General features: G+C 45.2%; 1 protein-coding gene across 8 annotated transcripts in view; it reads right to left on the bottom strand.

Annotated features, from left to right (window-relative positions):
* LRRFIP1 (LRR binding FLII interacting protein 1) overlaps positions 1-22,679 on the bottom strand; it is a 139,585-nt gene that overhangs the window by 101,252 nt on the left and 15,654 nt on the right. The window contains exon 2 of one of the 8 annotated variants that reach the window (XM_063080702.1): positions 20,446-22,458. The exons of the other annotated variants lie outside the window; for them this stretch is intronic. The gene's annotated coding sequence lies outside the window, so the exon portion shown is untranslated. The remainder of the gene's footprint in view (positions 1-20,445; positions 22,459-22,679) is intronic. 8 annotated transcript variants of the gene reach the window in all.

Raw genomic sequence — 22,679 nt, 5'->3', positions numbered from 1 at the left:
AAGAAGTTAGTACAGGGGAGTGGGCGGGGGAGGTGAAACTCCAGCCCTGAGCCCTCTTTGTGAAACCTTCGAAAGACTTCACCTTGAGAATGGGCTAAAGACCAAACTCTCCTTGATACCTGCCCAGCTCTTCCTGAGGGGCCCGGGCATCCCGCCAACGGGCTCTCCCACACTCGTCCCCTGGTCTTCTAGACCAGTGACACGAAAGGCTGTTATGCCTCCTGGTGGTGACCTAAAGCTTTGGAGAATAAATGCCCCCCCGCCCCCGCTTTTTCACTAAAACAATGTATACAAATTCAATAGTGTTTGTAATAAAAGAAGGGCCAACCCTCAGCTGAGGAACTTAGTTTACAAACTAATCTATCTATGTCACAGTTTTATTTAATATAGAGACAAGATCTCCTTTATTGTCTCATCAAGTGAATGAATATACAATGCATTGGTAAGTCTACCCTTAATCTAAAGGGTTTGAACACTTCCACCGTATAAAAACTTTCACATCTTCAAGAAGAATTGAAAAACTGCAACTCTTTATTAAAGACACTAAAAGTAGATATTGTGTGGCTTATCTATGACAACGGTCGAAAACACAAGATGACTCAAATTGAGAGACTATGTTTAGAGCTTCAATCTAAGGGAAATATTTAAAAATGTATATAATCCACTTTTAGATACTCATAAGAGCTTATTTCAATATATGATAAAGTAGATATTCCCTTAGACTAACCAGAAGGACTCCAATTTAAAACACACAGTTCAACACTTTTTAAAGGACAAGATAAAATTTGTGTTGGTGGGGTGTAGAAAATTCTCTGCTTTCCGTTTTAAACAAGTACTTTAACAAATACTTAAGAATTTTTAACCTTTTATTTATACTCGATTTTTTATTTTTCATATATTAAATTCTCATTAAACACAAAACTAACCCTCTTTGTTGTGAAAATAGAATAGTTTGGTCAGGGTCCTCACCTCGGGTCCAGTTGGGTGTGGTTCAGCATCCTTTGTAAGCAAATTGTGTGTGTGAGTGTGAGTGTTAGTGTGAGTGTGTGTGTGTGTGTGTGGAGTTAGTGCGCATGTGCACAAATGTTTCTTTTTCGTTTTGTTGCTATTCTTGTATTCTGAGAGAGAGAGAGGGAAAGAGAGAGGAGAGAGAGAGAGAGAGAGGGAAAGAGAGAGGAAAGAGAGAGAGTTTTAGCAAAGTAGGCAGGCGGGCGTCGGCCTCGGGCATCCACTCCGCACAGCCATGCTTTCCAACCTATGGCTCCAAGGACCTTTTGGCCGGTTACCTAGCTCATAGACCTGCGTGTGAGGGGTCTGGTGACCTGGCCTGGTGTGTGGGGGTCTGGTGATGTAGCCTGGTGTGTGAAGGGTTTGTGACCCAGTCTGTGAATGGGCTTGTGGGGCTTGGAAGCTCTAGACCCAACCCTAGCTTTACAATCGGCCCAGTCAATGCAGGATTACCAGTAGGTAAAAGAGCCCAACAACTAGCGTGGTCACCTAGCTTTACAATTGGCGTCACAAACAGGATTAAGAGAGCTGGACAATTGGCGCTGTGAGGATTCCAGGCCACAGCCACTGCATGACAAATTGGTGTAGTCGGGAAGGATTACACCACACTCTTGCATAAGAACCACATTTCCCACCTCTACCTTAAGAGACGTATATTGTCCTTATAGAGCTATATGTTGTCTATTATTTTTTTAAAAAGTCAGTAACAAAACAAGAAATTGGGGGCACTGATCCTTACTCTCTGAAGTGATGGTAGGTCAGAGAATTCTAGAGACCCTGAGGAGGAGCTGGAGGGAGGAAGTGGGCAGGGAGGTTCTGCTGTGCTCCAAGCAGCAGTGCGGAGACCCGAGGCAGGGCAGGGCAGGAGGGAACGGGTCTAGAAGATTTTTCAAAGGCCGAGCTCACTAGTTGTGGCAATGAACAGATTTGGGGGATGAAATCCAAGATGGGGACGGCCAGCCTGGGTGCTTGCTGACCGAAGCTGCAGTGCAGAAGGGGTAAGCTCCTGGAATAGGCTCATTTTAAGGGTAAAAAGATAATTTCAACTCATGGATAGTTATGCTTTAGTTAAAAATAGCTTAAGGTAAGATCCGAAAGATCAGCACAAATGTGGATGTGAAGACAAACAGAAGCTGCTGGGCTGTATTTTAACGGCTCCCAATTACAGATACGAACCAAACTGTCTGATCTGAGGCAAAGATTACACTTAAAAGGTCTTTATAAGGATACCTATTTTAAAAAGTGTTTCTTACTCAAATACCAAAAACTACCATTGAAATGTAGGCAATTCAAGCATCACAGTGTGAATTTTAGAATGAAGAGGATAATCTGATCAGCCTAACAACAGACATGTTAGGAGAAACCACTGATAATCACAGTACAATCCCATTTGGAGTCTGCTAATTTGAAATGTGTGAGGAATTCCTCTCTAATATTTTGTTGAATCAAGTGGAAGTTAGTTTTTTTTTGGTTCTGCTGGATACAAGTACTTGGTACAGGCCCAAGGATGACATTACATATTTTAAAGGATCTAGATATTTTTTTAAAAAGCATTTTTTTCAGAGAAAAATGCTACATTAAACTACTTCTGCTTAAGTAATTGTCCACTGAAAAAAAATTATTTGCTATTTACTAGGTCTAGGCATAGAATTTATGAACATGAGCTTGAAAACACAAGCAGCAAAAGAAAAAAATAAACAAATGGGACTGTATAAAACTAAAAAGCAATCAACAGAGTGAAACAACAACCTACAGAGTGGGAGAAAATTTTTGCTTACTATGCATCGGACAAGGGATTAATATCTGTAACATACAAGGAACTCAAGAAACTACACAGTAAAAAATCCAAATAACCCAATTAAAAAATGGGCAAAGGAACTAATAGACATTTCTTAAAAGAATACATACAAATGGTCAACAGGTACATGAAAAAATGCTCAACATCACCAGTCATCAGGAAAATGCAAATTAAAACCACATTGAGGGCCGACATCGTGGCTTACTCAGGAGAGTGCCGTGCTGGGAGCGCAGCGGCGCTGGGAGTGCCGAGGCCGTGGGTTCGGATCCTACATAGGGATGGCCAGTGCGCTCACTGGCTGAGCGCAGTGCGAGTGACACCAAGCCAAGGGTTGCGATCCCCTTACCGGTCACCAAACAAACAAACAAACAAACAAACAAACAAAAAAACCACATTGAGATATCACCTCACCCCAGTTAGACTGGCTATAATCAAAAAGACAGAGAATAACAAATGCTGGTGAGGGTGTGGAGAGAAGGGAACACTCCTGCACTGTTGGTGGGACTGTAAATTAGTACAATCACTATGGAGGTTTCTCAAACAACTATAGATAGATCTTCCATACGATCCAGCAATCCCACTTCTGGGTATATACCCAGAGGAATGGAAATCATCATGTCAAAAGGGTACCTGCACTCCCATGTTTATCGCAGCTCTGTTCACAATAGCCAAGGTATGGAACCATCATAAATGTCCATCGATGGATGATCGAATAAGGAAAATGTGGTATATATAAACACAATGGAATACTACTCTGCCATAAAAAAGAATGAAATTCTCCCATTCACAACAACATGGATCAGCTTGGAGAAAATAATGTTGTTGAGTGAAATAAGCAAAGCACAGAGGGATAAATACCACATGTGCTCACTCATAAGTGGGAGCTAAGAGAGAAAGAAGGAAGGAAAGAAAGAGCACAGTGGTGCATTGGACCTGCAGAGGGAGAGAGCAGACCTAGGGATACACAGGAGTGCGGGAAAGGGGGTGGGGAGGGAGGGGAGAACTGAGTGTGGGATACAGGGTATAATCACAATTTGTGGTAATGGGCATGCTGCCAGTATGGATCTGGCCATCACAACTTAGGCACAAGTGGTGACAATCAGCTTTGTACCCCATGAATATTCATAACCAATAAAAAAAATCCTGAATTTGAGAAGCGATATTGTATTAAGTAATATAATTTAGTAAAAGAGGCAAAAACCAAAGTAAGGAAAAGAAACTCAACCTGGTGAACAGAGAAAAAGCACTAAGAAAAATGTTGCCAGACTGGTCAGTTACATCACTTAAATGTGATTTACTTAGAGAGGGTGTCTAGTACTCATAAAAGAAGACGTACACATACACGTAGGCACGTGCACATGTAGACACACACATGGACATGTAAAGTCAGTACTGAAGAGACCCGAAAGCCAGTGTTGGGCCATGCCCTGGCCAGCTTCTCTAGAAGGGACACAGACACAGAGCCTGCCCACTGCTCGGGGAAAGCCCTGAGCCTCACCAAAGGCCTCGGTCCGCTCTGCCCTGGCTTCGTGCCCCCTCCCCAACTGACCTGTCTTCCTCAGCCCAGTGCCCCCAACTCTTCCTACCACAGTTCTCTTTAGTCGTTGCTAGAACATAAAAGGCTCAAATAACATAAGATTTATCATTGTAATGGGTTCATCTCTGATTTAAGTGTCCAGCTTAAAAGTGCCCAACAGGACCGTAACCCAGCAAGAGAGAATCTATGCTGTGCCTTGCTGGGTTTCTCGTGTGAAAAACAAATTAGCTTCTGTGGGATCATGGGATGTGCCCAGATTTGTTTTCATAAGTTGATGAGAAGTGTTTCAGAGCCTGAAATGATGTGAAAAGCCTCTGGCTCTCAGATCTGCACTGCTGTGGCAGCTTATAAACACCTACGGCCATTCCTGGGATGTGTGCATAGTCACACAGGCCCATGGTCACAGTGCAAGCCGACACAAGTCTGTGGCTCATCACTTGAACAGGGAACCACGGGGGTTACCAGCAACAACTGCCTTATGCACCTGAGGGGGTTCCCTGGTTCCAAATCCCTAGACTCTTTGGATGCAACAGCCTGGATCTCCCAGGAGATACTACAGGTCTCTTGAGATAAAACAAGAGGTGTGGAACAGAATCTTCAAAGGTGAGGGCGTGGGGCTGTCCTGTGACCTCCACTGGATTCTCAGAGAAAATCTTTCTCTTTGAGGAGGAGGAGAAGAAACTGCGGATGAGGGTAATGACCCAAAGCTAACACTGCTCCAGACTTTATCAAGATGCCCGACGTGCTTCAATCTGTTGTTTCTCACAACAGCCCTAGCAAGGGGAATGATCACACTCTCCAACTTAAAATGGGGACACCAAGGGCAAGCAGCTGGCCATGGTCCCATGGCTAGTGGGCAGTGGGGCCAGAAGCCAAACCCAGGCACGCAGAATCGCCGTTTGCAGGATACTGTGACAGAGCCCTCCTCACACATCCTCTGGATGCTGCCTGTGCTGGTGTCGTGATGGGCACTTTATGTTTCCTCTCGTGGAAGCCTCAGCAGCCCTGAAAAGTTGGTATTATTATTTCCAGGGCACCACCGTGGAAACTGAGGCACTCAAGGTGACATGGATTCAAGATGGTGAAGCTGGACCTGCAGCTCGGTTGTGTGGGACTCTCTGTGGCTCTGACGTCTTCCCAAGCCACCCCTGGCTTCCTCTGGACAAACGTTTCCCCTCTTTCTTAAAATCTGGAAGAAACCTCCAAATGTGATCTGGTCTGGGCTACTGCTCCCCAGCAGGACAATGTCATCCCAGTCTTGGCAAGTGAACTGTCCAAGGCCACATGGCCAAGCAGGAGCACCGAAGTGCCAGGTGCAGGCTTCCTGATGCAGAGTGACTTCCATCCCAACAATACTGCTTTCTGCCCACCAGCTGTGTTGTAACAACAGCGCACAGCTGTATTTTGGACATTTCAGACTTCTCTCTGTGAGTAGTCCAATTGACAATTCACCCTTCAAGTATGCATTATTTTTTCCTTATTAAAATTATAACCATTTGTCAAATGTCCAAGAACACAGGAAAACCTACTCCTCCCAGCTAGTTTTCATGAAACGATTTGGTGTCTAATATTAAAATTTGTCCAAAGACTGTGCTGATCTTCTGCCAGAAGGTGACACAAGCTAATTCTCCACGCAAGATGTGCAGTGCTTGATGTCCAGCGAACACGTCTCACACGTGGGTGGACACGAAGGAAGCTGTTAGGCCTCTGCTGTCAGCAAGTTTCCTAGGGAACAACGTAATGGAACAGCCAGGGTATGTTTAGCGAAAGAGTGTTATTTTTAGAGAGGAGTGTGTTTAAGCATTTACCCAAGGCGGAGTCATCATTTCAGTTCTACTTAACTCCAGCTTTCAGCTCTCATTCATCTGTTCAACATCTTGTAAGAGAAAGCCCAGCAGAAAAATCTAATTTAGGGCTACCAAGTACCTGGTTAGACATATTTCTTTAAGGCAATGAGCTGAACATCTTTGTTCAGTGTGGGATATACTGTAAAGCATATGTACTTCACAGGGCCTGGTTTTCCAAAGCCTTGCATTTTCAAATATTGACATTGCAAGGACAGGGAATTTTCCTCAGGCTATACGTCGTCTCTGGTGTAAGATAAGAATTGTGGCACAGCAGGTTGCTGGCTCAAGGACAGACTAGTTACTGATTGTTACGTAAAGATACTGAGAAATTGCTGTAAGAAGGGAATGTTTGCTAAGATCCAGCTTTTGTTGATAGGACCACTTAATTGCCTTACTGGACTGTCATCTGGCTTGTTTCACTGAAAGTTACCAGCCTATATTGTTAAACTATAACCCCACCTTTGTTCTCTTCCTGTAACTTCCCAGTCTGGAAAATAAATGCAGGAAGAGAACCCCAATTCGGTGTTAATTTCCCAAATGCAAGGGTTGCCTCTCGCTTGAGCGTTCCCGGGGAAGTTAACCACTTTGGGGCCTCTCACTGCTCAGTAGAGATAGGCTTTGAGTAATCCTTTGCATCTCCATCACCCAGGGGAAGTGGGGTGACAAATCTGTGGGGGGCAAAGCAATGCAAAGCAGCAGTTTAGCTCCTAATCTAAACGGACAAAAAAATATTTGCAACAACTATGAAAGGGGTTAACAAGCAATCTACAAACTAACAAGAAAACAAGTACTAACACTCCAAGACATGTTTTGACAATCTGGAAAAGAACTTCAGATAACTAAGAATCAATTAGCTACCAGTTTTCAGATAGTGAATTAACAAAGGCTAAGAATAATCACAGTAGTTAATCCTGTGATGAAAAAGACAGGTACAGACAACACAGATGCAAGTGTAAAGTGATACAACCTTTCAGGAAAGCAATTTGGAAACAAGTGTCAGGCTCCTGAAACATGTTTATACTTTTTAAATTTATAATTGCACTTCTAATATTCTAATTTAAGGAAATAATTGAAGTAAAAAAATTTACTCTTAAAGATGTTCATTGCAATGTTATTCACAACAGCAAGCAAACACGAAAACCTGTAAACAACCTAAGTGTCCAGCAATATGCAAATTAAGACAGACTGGGGCGCCATCAAAGCCTTCTTCCGTGGCCATTAAAAGGTTTTACAGAATGTTTGACACAAGGGGCATGCTTAACTTCTTTCCTTAAAAAAAGAGAATTAAAAAATACGTGCTATGCAGTAACCCTGTGAGGTGAGGAACCTCAGCCAAAACGTGCCCACGATTCCACAGAGGGAGGGAGACAAACGGGTTGGGGAGGGGGGTCTGGTCCAGGCAGCTCCAAGGTGGAGGCGACAGAAACACAGGAGGGGCAGCGGGCTGGCTGGGAGATGAGGACGCTTCGTTGTGGGGGTTAAGGGGGACTGTCGAATTGTCAGGTGGCATTCAAATGAGGGCGTAGGGCAGGACATGGAGAAGTGCAGGGGTGATTGTTAAAGCTCCGAGAGTGGCTGAAACTGTATGAAGAACGTCCAGTAAATCTGACAAAGGAGAAAGCTTACAGAGCAAAAAACATCACCCAAGGGTGCACACAGCTTGACAGGCAAGTAGGGGAGACTAGGAACGAGGGACAGAGGCTGAGGGAACCAGGGCAGAGTGCTGTCAGGGACGCTGGGGGCACCCGGCCAGTCCTGTGCCGGAAACACGGTTTCCCCTGGGCACCGGCAAGGTCATTCCATCTCAGCATCCGAAATGGATACCGTGGAAACCGCACAACAGATGATGTCCAATGAATGAAGGAAAACGTGCTCCAATTTATAGTGTCAGGAAGACATCTCCTCTTCCCCCAGTGCAGCCTCTGCAGCACGATCCAGGTTTGCATCGCTTACCTGGTCTGCACCCCCAGGGCCTCCCCTGTCTCCAGGAACAGAGCAAAATCCCTGTGCCTGGGCAGAGGGGCAAGAAGAATAAAATATCAATCAGCAGGGACTGCTGCTAATTTTAAAAGAAATCTAAATGCAATAGTCACTACTCCACAATGCTTGCCTGGCAACACAGGATTTGTCAATGTGTTTGCTTGTTTACAGACAATAAACGTGCTCGATTTAGGGGAAAGGAGCCTGATTCTGGAGCTTGCCATGTGCCAGGCACCATGGTGAGAGCTCTGTGTGGACTCTCTTGTTTAATCTTTCAACAAGCCTATGAATTAGAGCCATTTTCCAAGTAAGGACATGGATGCGCAAAAAGGTGGAATAGCCTGCCCAAGGTCACGTGGCTAGTTGGTGGTGAGGCTGGGGTGGGGTCGTACACACCAGTGCCTGTGCTTGTGGCCAGGACCCGGGGACGCTTCCTGGGAAGGCTGCAGGCTCCTGGGTGCTTTGAACCAAGGACACCCCATGGTTAAGGAATCACTGAAGCAAGATGGATGTTGCCATGGAAACTCTCAGCATTTACTATTCAAAGACTTCAGAGATGTTCCTCCAATTCAAGCCAGCAAGGAAGAACCGTGCCAGAGGACCCTGCTGTTGACTGCAGTTCGGGGTTCTCCAGAACAGTAAAGAATGTCTGTTCTTGCTGCAGAAAAGCAGCACCATACACCCAGACTTCAGGGGCTTTTCTGTTTTCTGTGTGAACCAACTCAGCCATGCCGAACAAATTTAAACTCCCCCACCAACATACACACAATGTCACTTTTACACAGTATTTAGTTTTCATATTAATACATTTATAAAGAGTATATCTTTGTTTCATTTTTGTAGTACTTTTCAGCTATTACATAGTACGAAATGATTTACTTAGAACAAAACTCTAATTTTAAATATTGTGCTGATAAGAGATGAGTCTTCACATTAAGATGTTTTGGCTTACTGGTAGCTCTGGAAACCAACTCAGTCTTAGGTGAGAGTGGATTCCAACCCTGGCTCTCTAAAACCTATGAGAAAAATTGGGATCCCAGTGTTTTGTAGATTACAGATTACTTCAATTCAATATGTTTTGTTCAAAATCACAGGCTCATAAATTTAAATTATTTTAACATGTAATATAAAAACATCAGGAGAACAATTCACTCCAGTAAATACGAAAATTAGCATTTTTTCTCCTTTTTTAAACTGAATCACTATTGTATTTTATCTTAACATTTACATGAAACCTTTAGACTTTTAATTTCACTAATTTAAAAAAGCATAAGTAAATGGTTTATTCCACAGTAAGAAATGCCGCATTATTTAACAGTAAGAAGCTTCTTTAAATGATTCATGAGTAATTAAGAGTGTAAGTATTCTTTAAGAGAAAAACTTAAAAATTCTTGAGTCAGCACAGGGCCATGGTCTGATGACACGCCTAGAGTCATTTACTAGCTTCCCGGGAAAGCCCTACACTCAATTTTATGAATGGAAGTTCTTGGCTGTTACTACAGTCCTCAATGTAATGGAGAACTAAATTAAGGAGGCATGCAGATCAGCAGCTCCAAAGTCTTAACGAGTGGTCAGTCCTTTGAACCCAGCAATTTCACTTCTAGCAACAAAGATGGATACAAAAACGATTAAGCGTGGAGGTTCATCCTGATATTATTTATAACGGAGAAAGACAGGGACTTAAGTAAATGAAGTTGTGGGGAATATAGATAGAATACTACACAGCTATTGGATAGAAAAAGTACAAAAGTACATTTAGAATGATTGTAAAAGATGATTCACTCAAAATTGAAAAATTGAAACAGAGGAGTTCAAACAAGGCAGCAAAAACACGCTTTCAGAGACCAGACCCTTGTACTTCAAAAGGAAGTCTATTCAGTCTTTGAGCGCATTCCTTTCTGGGAAGTTCTCTTTATGTAGAATGAAACCCTGCCCCCTGGAGCTGCTACCTTACACACGACATAAATAGTTTCTTCCAAAGGTGGCATTCCAGCATTTGAACACACTGCCACATCTCCAGACCACTGTCATTTGAGCATGGACCTCAGTCCAATCCACAGTAGAATCAAGAACTGAATAACAGTAACCAGCAAAAGCCTTGGGCAGGCCAAATGGCAGGCACGTGACAAGTGGAACCACATTAAAGGGATCCCAACCCCTGTAACTTGGGCCCCCTCCCCTCCCAACCCCACTGCAAGTCCAACTGTGACCCAGTCCTCTGTGGTCCTTCTACCTCCCTGACTTCACTGAAACTGTTCTGGCTGAGGCCACCAGGGACCTCCCTACTGCAAGGTGCAAGTGACATTCTTCTGCTTGTATCTCTTTGGGTCTCTCTGTAGCATGAACGCTGCTGATTCTCCTCTGCCCCCACCCCCCTCCTTCCCAGCCCTTCTGAGGGCGACTCTTCTTCTGATTGCCCTTTCCTTGTCTGAGGTCCCCAGGGCTCCATCTTCAGTGCTCTGCTCTCCCAATTCCCTTAGAAGATCTCATGGAACCATGTGCCTTTGACCACCCTGATTGCAGATGTCCCCGGCCCCCCAGTCCAACATGTCTCAACGTTTGCTAGATCTTTCCATTTGGGCAGCCCTCAGCTTCTTCAAATGCAACACTTCCAGGGTGGAATTTAACTCATCCCTGTTCCCCACCCCACCCCACCAACACAGTAGTCACCCCCGTCTTTACAAATGATACTGTGACATTATACCATCCTTTCCCAAGCACCCTCATCGGAAGCCTGGAAGTCATTCTGTATACCTCTGTCTTAGTCCATTCAGGCTGCTAGGATGAAATACCACAGACTGGGTAGCTTATAAACAACAGAAATTTATTTCTCACAGTTCTGGAGGCTGGGAAGTCCAAGATCAAGGTGCTGGCAGATTTGGTGCCTGGTGAGGGCCTGCTTCCTGGCTGTGCCTTCTCACTGTGTCCTCACATGTTGGGAGGGGGAAAATGAGTTCCCTCGGGCCTATTTTATAAGGGCACTAATCCCATGGGGGCAAAAGCCCTTATGACCTAATCACCTCCCAAAAGACCCCACCTCCTAATACTGTCACCTCTTCAACATATAAATTTTGGGGGAACACAAACATTCAGACTATGGCAACCTCCTTCCCTCGTCATCCCATAGAATGCTCATAACCTTTGTCAATCATTTTTTAAAATAAAAAATTCTAATCATTTAGTTAAACCAGTTCCAGTTTTTAATGTTAACCAATGCATTTTAATTCAGAGAAAATAGGTTTCCCTATAAATAGCCAGATAAAGAATGGGAGCATAAAACTGTCCTGGTTATAGGTATTATTAATGGATTTTGCTGCAGAACAAACAAGTATTTCAGGTCAGTTTATGATATATTGTTATACATCTTTAAATCCTAAGAAAAAGGAAAAAAATACATTCAGTAGTTGGACCTGAAAAAAATAGTTTTCCTTATCTTATCCAAGGGGTTAAGAGCACATGGCACACATCACCCCACACATCACCTGAAGAACACCCTTTAGAACTGGACACTTTGCAGATGTAACCTAGTTAAGATGAAGTCATACTAGATTAGGGAGGGCCCTCATTCGATGACTTCCTTATAAGAAAAGAGAAATTTGGACACTGAGACACAGATGCACGGGGAGAAGACCATGTGAAGACAGAGGCAGAGACTGGAGGCATGCATCTACAAGCCAAGGAAGGCCAGCAATCACCTGGGCTGCCAGCAGCACCAAAAGCTGGAGAGAGGCCTGGGACAGATCCTCCCTCATAGCCTCCAGAAGGAACCAGCCCTGCCGATGCCTTGACTTTGGACTTTTGGCCTCCGGAATTGTGAGACAATGAGTTTCTGATATTTTAAGTCACCCAGTTTGTGGCAATTTGTTACAGCAGCCATAGCAAACTAATACACGCATGCCATCACATGTCACCCTTGGCACACAACAGCTAAGTCTTCAGCCAGATTTTGCATTTTGCCTAAAGGAATCTTGGCAACTCCTATTCTGGGGGCGGAAAGGTACCTGGGTCAGGAGAGCCTTTGCCATGCAGCTGGGCCATGTGACTACTGGTGGTGGACTTAAATGTTGCCATCTTTCTTTCTGGAACTGTCCCGGGCACAGCACAGTGAATATGTGCCCACTCCTGGGCTGTGCCTGGAACACAACCTTCTTCTTGGAATGTACTTTCTGAACTTGCTTAGCTCTGTAACGGATGTCAGCTGTCAGTAAAAATTCCATCCACGGTGAGGACAAAGATTGTCCCATGGATGAGGACAGAGATGCACACAGAGCGATTTCCCCTGGGCAGGAATGGCAGGTGGACCAGGGGTCCAGAGCAAGGCCCAGGGCATAAGGACCAGAGAGTGACAGTCGAGTCCCAGATTTACTCAGATCGGGAAGGAGAGAGGTTGCTGTGGAGGCAGCGCAGCCAGCTGAAGGACTTTGGGTAACCAGAGCTTTCACCACCCTCGAGCGTCAGAGAGCTTGTGCTCTCAGGAGGAGGGGAGCTAGAGGACACGTGACAGTGGGGACGACTGGACACACAGTCCTATCTCCACTGTGCAGCCAGACCATCATGTCCCCAGAATCAGTGACAGCTGGGGACAGCTGAGCCCCTGAGGCAGAGTGAGAATAATCAGAGAGCCCCGTGATCAGCCGGGCTACCTCAGGGGCTCTGTCCAGGGTCTCCCTAGGTCCTGTCATATGGCCCCAGACTTCCTTCCCTTTCGGTTCATAGCCCCGATGAGGCACCAGCTGCAGTGGCCCAACCCCAGGAAGCTGTCGGAAAGAGGACAAGCCAGGCTCCGGGGCACAGGGCTGCCTGGCATTGGAGCCAGTCTGGGCTAACACTTCACATTTTCACAAGAGGCAGTAGCAGGGGCGAGGGTTCCAGCCTCTGGCTTTCTTTCAGACCACTGTCCATCCTGTGGAATTATGACGGCCTTTCCCCTCTTTACGGGAAGTGTTTGCACATTCATGGCTTGGTTCTTCTAAGAGTGTCTGTGCAAATGTTCCCGTGGGTAGCTGTCCAACGCCCTTGTCACTTGTGTGTGAGGCCAGGAGCTACAGACCCACTGGGGCACAGTCCTACACCAGCCTTGGGACCTCACAAGGGACGTGGTTTGAGGAATTCTGGAACCTGGACCTATCCCCCCTCAGTTCCCCACCCCACCTGCCACCCTCTGTTTTGTCACAGGGGAAGCCCTCCACCCACCCCAGACTTGCTTCCAGAAGCACCGGCCATTCCGAGGCTCTTGTGCTCTCTGGATGCCAAGCGGCCGCCCCTCGTCGTTGGCTGTGGATGGTGCTGCCCAGGGCGTCACCGCGGCCCTGGCGCAGGACAGGGACTTCGTCTTCCCACCTGCCCCGTCCAGCCTCCCCACCAGCGTCTACACTCGCCAGTGGCAGTGGTGTCCTGCGCTTCCCTGTGTCTTCCTGGTCAAGCGCCGTCTTGTCCCCTGTTGGTTTGGTCTGGTCTGGAGGATGTACTGGGTTTACTGGTAAATGACCTGAGCTTGCCTGGAGTGCAATGAACAAAACCAGGAACTGCTCCCCAGCGCTCACAGGGCAGGGGCCGCGATGCTCATGCCCACACTCCCTGCCGCGCTGACCCCGGCCTGTTCTCCTGAGAGGCTGACTCTGCTTTTTCCCAGGGAAAAAAAGGCCTGGGGTGGGCTGGGGGGACCATAAAAAGGGTCCAACCCGACGGTCAGCACCTGGGAGTCTGGCTTTGCAGAGCACGACACAGGGTTCTCCCTCCCGAGTGGCTCTGCGTGGGTCACCCTTGTATTTAACATCAGAACCAACAACCTAAGGGTTAGGAATGATCCAAATTAGGGACCATTAACAATCACTTCAGCAAGGCTATCTACAAAAGGCTATCTACAAATCCCATAAAACTGTCATCACACCTGACCTGAGGGCAATTCCTGTGCCCACTATATTTTTCCACAGTTAGACATTTACCCCACAGTTTAATACCAATAAGCTTTCCTGTGTGCAAGTGAGTGGGTTTTCTTTTAACCTACAGCAAATCAATCAACACAAGATATTGCAACCTGCTTTACATTCCTCCTCCTGCCAGTTACAGGATAAAGGACAGGCATGCTCCTGGGTCCACAACGGTTAAGGTTGAAGCTGGATGCATAGAAAATAGTAAACACTGACATCAAAAGTTTCCTTGTAAGATACAACACTGCCCAACAATGTTTGTCCAAACTTTAAGTGGGCGTATAAGAAATCCACAGGAAGCATTCCCGGGTGAAGGATGAGCGACTTCTGCCCTGGAATCCAACAGGGAAGACACGGGTGTCGTAACACTGTGCATGAAGGGGTGAGGGTGACCAGCCACCGCAGCTTGAACATTATCTCATAGATAAAGGGCTATCACCTTAATGCAAAAAAAGTACCCAGGAAAAGACATAGAAAGTAGCTATTTTGATTTATGTTATGGGCAAGTGGAAGTTTTCTTCAACGTGAACTTGAACCAGTTAACCCCACTGGGCCAGGATCTCCTGTCTGCAACAAGAGGAGGCAAAGAGGTGACCACCAGATCCCTTCTGAAAGTCCAGCAGGAAGGAAGGGACAGGAGCAGCATGGAGATCCACCCGCCTCTGTCCTCCCTGGCCTGGGACGGCAGTGAGTCCTGCAACTGCGGGTGTCCTCACGCTGCCTATCAAAGGAGGTGGTGTGTGTAATCTTCAAAATGCACGCTTTTCTCCCTTTTTCCTTACTTTCCTTCACAGGGATGTAGTGCAGTATACTGTCCTGCCCCTGCTTTTTCACTGGACTTCTGGGCCGAAGCTTTTCTTGTCAAACAACCTAGTCTTTTTCATTAGCGACATAATAGGGAAGAAAGACACGTTTTGTCTTTTATTATTTCAATTGGGGGTTCCATCATTGGATCTTTTTCCTTTTGTTCGTATGATTAAGTTCCAATCAACACCTGTTGTGTTGTTTTCTACAGTGAACACACAGACTGTTTTTGGTTATATCGTGTTCCGGAGTTAAGGTGTCCTCTCTATATCCAATCACAAAGCAAGCAAGCAAATCAGTTTTAGTTTACTTAGTAGATTTACTCAGTCAACCCTGTGTACTTCCTGACTCATTCCAAAGATGACAGAATTGCACTAACTTGCAAACCAACAAGAATGTCACTTAGTACTCGACAATGCGAAATTTTAGGATCATCTATGTTGCCACCACGAATTCGGTTTCTTAGAAAAATTGTAAACATTAATCTTTCTTTTAAACTTAAAATCCTCTCTATTAAAAGGTGAGTGTCGCTGAAGAAGTGAGGCTTGCCTTGAAACTTCTTAAATGAAAAACAAACTAAAATATCTATAGCCTCTTGTTATACAATTGTGATTTTAAAAATTATTTTTGATTGTCATGCCCTAAGTTTCTATCTGCTGACTAAGGAGATCTGTGCATTCAGATACGTTTTTCAGTCGTTTGGATGCCCAGGCCCAGGCAGCCACCAGACCTAGGAAGCCGTCTCTGAAGGCAAAGCTCCAGCCTCCAAAGCTGAGGAGCACCGGGCAAGGGGCCGTATGTCAAAGCCACTCAGAGCTGCTTTTCAAATTAGTGACTCATCTTGTGAAATAATGACTAACATTTTATAATGCTTTCTATGTGCCAGATACCCTTAACATTTAAAAAGTTTACTTGTCAACACTGAAAACCAACTGAATACCTAAAAGCATTAGAATCACGTGGATAACCACAATCCACTATTTGGGCCAAAACAGTTTTATCTCAACTGATTTCATTCTAGATTAAGATTTTACTTCCACTGTGAGTCACAGTCACCTATCAATTGCCTAAAATTGTCAGGTTGCTTTTATTATGAATGGGTAAATCATCTCCCCCAAAGAACAGATGGGGCTTGTTGAAGTTAAAGAGCAACAAAATTGTAAGAACTTACTCACTGGAATATTTGAATAGAGTAAGAAAGGGGACAGGAGGGCTGGGTCCCGGCTGGAATGAAGTCAGCCCTGCTCTGGCTTGCTCTCGGGAGCTCGTCTGAATCCTGACACCGAGCAGTCGTATAAGCTTAGGCAAGGCATAAGCCCCTCTGAATCTCATTTTTCAAACAAAGGGGTAGAGACAAATAAACTCTAAGACTCCTTCCAGCTCTAAGTTATAATGACTTTTATCTAATGTCATTAATCTAGGAAAGCACTTAGCAACCGTCCCTCTTTGATCTGAGCAGACAGCTGAGTGACGCTTTAATGTGCCACTTTTTTAGGGTCAAACCCCGGCGGTGACAGCTGCTCTCTATCCAGTGCAAGCGGACCCTGTGTCTCTGCCATCCACATGGAGGGGCAGCCTCTGCCACGCCTATCCTGAGAATGGGCCCCGCTAACAAATGCCACCACGTCCAGCACACCCTCCTGGCAGCCATGGGCCAAGTGACAAAACCGAGAGGAAGAGGTGATGAACGACCCTAAGACAGAAAGCCTAGCTCAGAGTTATTTCTGGACAGACGGCGTCTAAAGGCCCAGCCCCGGGTGCAGACCCCCGCCGCTGAGTTCCTTTCTTCTGACTGGCGCTTGCACAACGTCAGCTGTTGCTTCTTTGGCAGAAGACTTGGCCTTGGGGAAATGTGAGTAGTTGGATGGTCCTGAGTGACAGGCGGGGTGTGGGGAGATGAGGCCACCCTCCATGTCTCCTCGAGGGCTGCCCATCCCAACAGTGAATGGCTGTGGCTGGAAGCCGGCTGGACCATCATCTGCTGGGGTCGTTCCAATGTCCCCCAATTGCGGCGATGCCCATCATGACAGCAGAGACACACTGGGCCGCTCAGGGAGCCGTCCCTGATGAGGTCACCATGGCTAGATTAAAATGCTCTCCAGTTCTAAAATTGTGAAGGGACCTGAACAGACGCTGCACCTCCACATGACCACAGCCCCACACTTAGTCATTCCTTTCATGATGAAGTGGGGACAATGGCAGGGGGCAGGTGCCTCTGTGTAAGGGACAAGCACGGATTAAAGAGAAGTAGGTCATGTGTCTGTGTGTGCGTGCGTGACCTCTTTTACTGAAATATAACTTGCATACCATAAAACTCATCCACTTGAAGTGTATAAATCAAAAATGTTTAGTAACTTTACTGAGCAGTGCAGACATCACCATAATCTAATTTTAGGACATTTCCATCACTCCAAAGATATCTGTTTTACACGGTCTGTTCTGTATGGTCTGCTTTGTAGCACCACTCCCTGGAAGTACTTTTAGTCCTGCCTCAAAGTTATACTGTATCAAGAGTTCACTGGATTTCTTGCAGCCTCCAAATTTACAGTGGAGAAGTAGCCAAAAACAACTGCTGTCTTTCCTTCACATTTTCTCATGCATGGCCCTTGATCTGCTATACAGCTAAACCCCTTCACAGCGTGACTCCCCAATCTCTCTTTTAAAATTTTTTTCTGGCCCCAACGTTCTCATCCCCACCTCCCATCCAGCAGCCACACCCCGCTGCCCAGCTTCCCTAAGTTCACCAGACCTCAGCTTCTCACTTTCCCCCCCACCTCTTAAAAAACCGTGGCAAGGGGCCGGCCCGTGGCTCACCTGGGTGAGCGTGGTGCTGATAACACCAAGGCCACGGGTTCGGATCCCATATAGGGATGGCCGGTTAGCTCAGGAGGTGAGCGTGGTGCTGACAACACCAAGTCAAGGGTTAAGGTCCCCTTTAAAAAAAAAACAAAAAATATACATGGCAAAATATACATAACATAAAACTGACCATTTTAACCATTTTGAAGTGTACAGTTCAGTACATTAAACGCATTCACACTGTGGTACAACCGTCACTGTCATCCATCTCTAGGACTTTCTCGTCTTCCCAAACCGAAGCTCTGTCCCCATTAAACGTAGCTCCCCTTTTCCCAGCCCCTGGCACCCACCTTTCTTCTCTCTGTCTCTGTGAATGTGACTCCTCTAGGGACCTCAGGTGAGTGGAGTCATACGGTATTTGTCCTTTTGTGACTGGCTTAATTCACTTAGTGAATGTCCTCAAGATTCATCTGTGTTGTAGCCTGTGCCAGAATTTCCCTCTTTTTTAAGGCCAAATAATATTGTATGTATGTATCACATTTTGTTTATCCAGTCATCCACTGATGAGCATTTAGGTTGTTTCACCTCTTGGCTAGTGGAGTAACGATGCCTTGAACACTGGTGTACAAATAACTCTTCAAGACCCTGCTTTCAATTTTCTCTGGAAGAATTTATTTGTTTTCAATTGGCAAATAAAAATTGTAATATATTTGTAGTATACAAAATGTTTTGATATATACACGTTATGGAATGGCTAACTCAAGGTCATTAACACATGCATTACTTCACATACTTAGGTGAGAACATGTAAAATCTACTCGCAGCGACTTTCAGGTTTACAGTACGTTGTTATTGACTGTAGTCACCATGACCTACAATAGATCTCTTGAGCTTAGTCCTCTTGTCTAACTAAAGTTTTGTATCCTTTGACCAACATGTCCCCAATGCCCCCATCCCCTGATCTCCAGTAACCATCATTCTATTCTCTGCTTCTATGAGTTCAAAGTTTTTACATTCCACGTGAGAGCACGCGGTATTCGTCTTTCTGGGCCTGGCTTATTTTGCTCAGCATGACGTCCTCCAGGTTCATTCACGTTGCCACAGGTGACAGGATTTTATTCTTTTTTTAAAGCTGAATATATTGCATTGTGTATATATGCCACATTCATCTGTGGATGGACACTTAGGTTGATTCCATATCTTGGCTAATGTGATAATGCTGCAATAAACATGGGAGTGCAGACATCTCTTCAATGTACTGATTTCATATCCTTTGGGAATATGCCCAGAAATGGGCTTGCTGGATCATATGGCGGTTCTATTTTAACTTTTCTGAGGAACCTCCATAGTGTTTTCCATAATGGCTGTACTAATCTACTTTCCCACCAACAGTGTACCAGGCTTCCTTTTTCTCTACATTCTCTCCAACACTTTTTATCTATTGCCTATTTGATAATAGCTATTCTAACAAGGGTGAGGTAATATCTCATTGTGGTTTTAATTTGCATTTCCCTGATGATTAGTGATGTTGAGCAGTTTTTTTGTATACCTGTTGGCCATTTGTATGTCTTTTGAAAAATATCTATTCAGATCCTTTGCCCATTTTTAAAATCAGATAATGTATTTTCTTACTATTGAGTTGTTTGAGTTCCTTATATATGAGGGTACTTCAAAAAGTTTGTGGAAAAATAGAATTGAAAGAGAATATGAATCTTTCCATGAATTTTTTGAAGTACCCTCCTACTGACATATTAATTTCTTATTGGATGTATAGTTTGCAAATATTTTCTGCCATTCTGTGGGTTGTCTCTTTACTCTGTTGACTGTTTCCTTTGCTGTGCACAAGCTTTTTAGTTGATGTAAACCCATTTGTCTATTTTTGCTTTTGTTGTCCATGCTTTTGTGGTCATATCCAAAAAAAATCATTGTCTAGACCAATGTCACAGAGCTTTCTCCTATGCTTTCTTCTAGTGGTTTTAGAGTCTCTGGGCTTACACTTAAGTATTCAATCTATTTTGAGTTGATTTTTCTATATGGCATGAGATGAGGGTCTAGTTTCATTCTTCTGCATGGGGATATCCAGTTTTCCCAACGCCATTTATTGAAGAAACTGTCCTTTCCCCATTGTGTGTTCTTGGCATCTGTGTTGAAAGTCAATCAACTGTAAATGTGTGGACTTATTTCTGGGCTCTCTCTTCTGTTCCATTGGCCTATGTGTCTGTTTTTGTGCCAGTGCCATGCTGTTTTGATTACTATAGCATTGTAGTAGATTTTGACATCAGGTAGAATGACATCTCCTGTTTTGTTCTTTTTGCTCAAGACTCTCTTGGCTTTTTGGAGTCTTTTGTGGTTCAGTACAAATTTTAGGATTTTTTTTTTCTATTTCTGAGAAAAATGTCAGTGGAATTTTGATAGGGATTGCACTGAATCTGTAGATTGCTTTGGGTAGTATGGACATTTTAACAATATTAATTCTTCCAATTCACGACCATGGGTTATCTTTCCATTTATTTGTGTCTTCTTCAATTTCTTTCATCAATGTTTTATTGATGTTTTCAGCATACAGATCTTTCACCCCCTTGATTAAATTTATTCCTAAGTATTTTATTTTGTTTTTTGTAGCAATTGTAAATGGGATAGTTTTTTTTATTTCTTTTTCAAATAGTTTGTTGTTAGTGTAAAAAGAGAGCTAGATGAAACAAACATGCAAATTCTTGTTGAAGATTTGCAGAATGCACCCACCTCTCAGCTCCTCTTCGCTGTCAGTCATGTCTAGCTGAGACTTCCATCAAGGCAGCAAGAATAAGGGGACTGACACTTGTCACTGCAGTAGCACACCCAGAAATGAAAGAGAGAAAGAAATCCTGAAAAGAGGTGAGTCTTTTGGGACCTTGAGGAAATGAGGTAAAAACGTATTAAGCCACTTGATTTCAGTGCTTTTTCCTCCCTCCCTGTCATCACTTCCTGCTTTGACGGGGACCCTCTCCACACGGTGATTCAGGCTCCAGTTTCCTTCCCAGGTCTAGACTGCATGGGCTGGGCTGGGGACTGGTGAGGGATAGTTTCTAGAAAAACAGTTTCAGTTGCTCATCCCAGGAAGGCAAGAGAGGCAAGGAAAAGTTGAGGTTACGTGACTTGCCCAAGTTCATAGAACAAGGATCTGGACTGAAGGCATCTGTCACACCTGATTACGACGATGCCTCTGGACACTTGTACAACAACCCATCTTTGATGTGCTGCCACATAATTTCAGAAAAGAACAATCCCGAAAATAGGGAAAGAGCAGCATTAGGGTGTCAGGAAAGAATCAACAGTTGCTGGGAAAACACGGTTGGGAGCCGTGGTTATTTCTAGTCTCCTGCATTCTTAAAATACAAGTGCCACGCTTGACCCAGGCATGCCTCGATCCCCAGCTGGCTGAGGAGCATCGAGTCACTGAGACACAACTTTAGCACATGAACAAAATGAGCGAAATATTAGATCCCAAATAAAGAAAGCAGAACAAAAAGAACGGTGCACTTACACACTGTCTCTGTTTTAGATTTAGACACTGCCATCGTCTGAAGCTATGTTCATTATTTCAGAACATCAAAAGATGAGCAAGTTCTTTCCCCAGATCCTGGAAAAGTTAACAGGCAGGTGTGGCGCCTACTTCAAGAACATTTTGAAACGCAGTCTTGCCAGCAGCCCCACCTTCTTGTGAAAATACCCATGCAGGCATAAAGAAGACCAAGCTGTCCCACGGCCTGCTGCCAGGACCTGGGAGAACAGGACACTCATGAAAAGCCAGCTGTGGGACTCAGAGGAAGGAAGTCCAGCTGGCCTCACCTCGTGGCAGAAGCAGGGTGTGCTCAGAACCAGGGCCACTGTGCCGGGCTGGGCAGCACCCAGCTGCGGGGACACGGGTGTCACCCAGCCCCTGATCCCCTAGTCTGAGGGAAGGACACCCTCTCCTTTCCCAGCCCTGCCTGTGGGAAGATGCTTCTCCTCACTTTTTCTGCTTTGCACAAAGGCCCTCCTGTGAGTGAGAGGAGCCCGCCTGGCACCCTCCCACCATCCGTGCTGGGAAAAAATGTGCCATGTCTGGGCACAAGTGTTAAGAGCAGCAAGTGGGCCTGTGCTGATAGCAGAAGCCCTGCAGGACAAAGTTGCATCAGGCAGGGACTGAGAGGCCACACCGAGCAGAGGCCCCCACGGATCGCGACGTCAGTGTGTGCAGGAGGGAAACAGTTGTGTTTGTCATCGCATTGTGACCAAGCCCATCCTGACTGACACGAAGGGCTTCATATATTGACATTAGAGAAAGGAGAACTCAGTGAAACAAATCAAACCAGGAAAAGGGAAACGTGACAATAAGTAGCAGGTGGATTTACAATAAAGCTGTAACTGCCAGGACCCTTGACAAACAGGACCATTAGAAGTGAAGAAGTCAACACATCAGTAAGGCCAAAGCCACAGGGATGGGCCAAAAAGTGCCCACGTCAGGGGCCTCGGCAACACGAAGGCTTCCCAATCCCTGCTCTCAATTCACTGGTTACACCAAACAACCCACTTGTGATATTCACACTAAAAAAGGATGACATATCCACTGATGAACACTGTAGGGCTGCACAGGACATCTGCACAGGCTCCACGCATCTTGCCCCAAATTTACTCATTATGACCTCAGGACCACACATTCTTGATACTATTGTCTCCAGGACGTGCAGCCTAAGTCCCCTTCCTGAGTCTGGGCTGGACTTAGTGACCTGCTTCCTGTGAACAGAGCGGAAGAGGGAAAACAGTGACTTTACAGTGGAGAGGCCCAGCAGACACCACCTTGGCCAAGTGATCAGGTCAACATCCCCAGCAACGAGTTGTGCTCGTATCACGTGTGAGGAAAAGCGTCCCCTCCACAGAATCCATCCCCTTGACCCACAACCTCAGCACAAGCCGACAAATCCAAAGTGAGGAATATTCTACGAAATACTTGACCA

Source organism: Cynocephalus volans, chromosome 1, assembly GCF_027409185.1.
Source record: "Cynocephalus volans isolate mCynVol1 chromosome 1, mCynVol1.pri, whole genome shotgun sequence".
Classification (NCBI taxonomy): Eukaryota; Metazoa; Chordata; class Mammalia; order Dermoptera; family Cynocephalidae; genus Cynocephalus; species Cynocephalus volans.
This window is presented reverse-complemented; position numbering and strand designations above follow the sequence as displayed.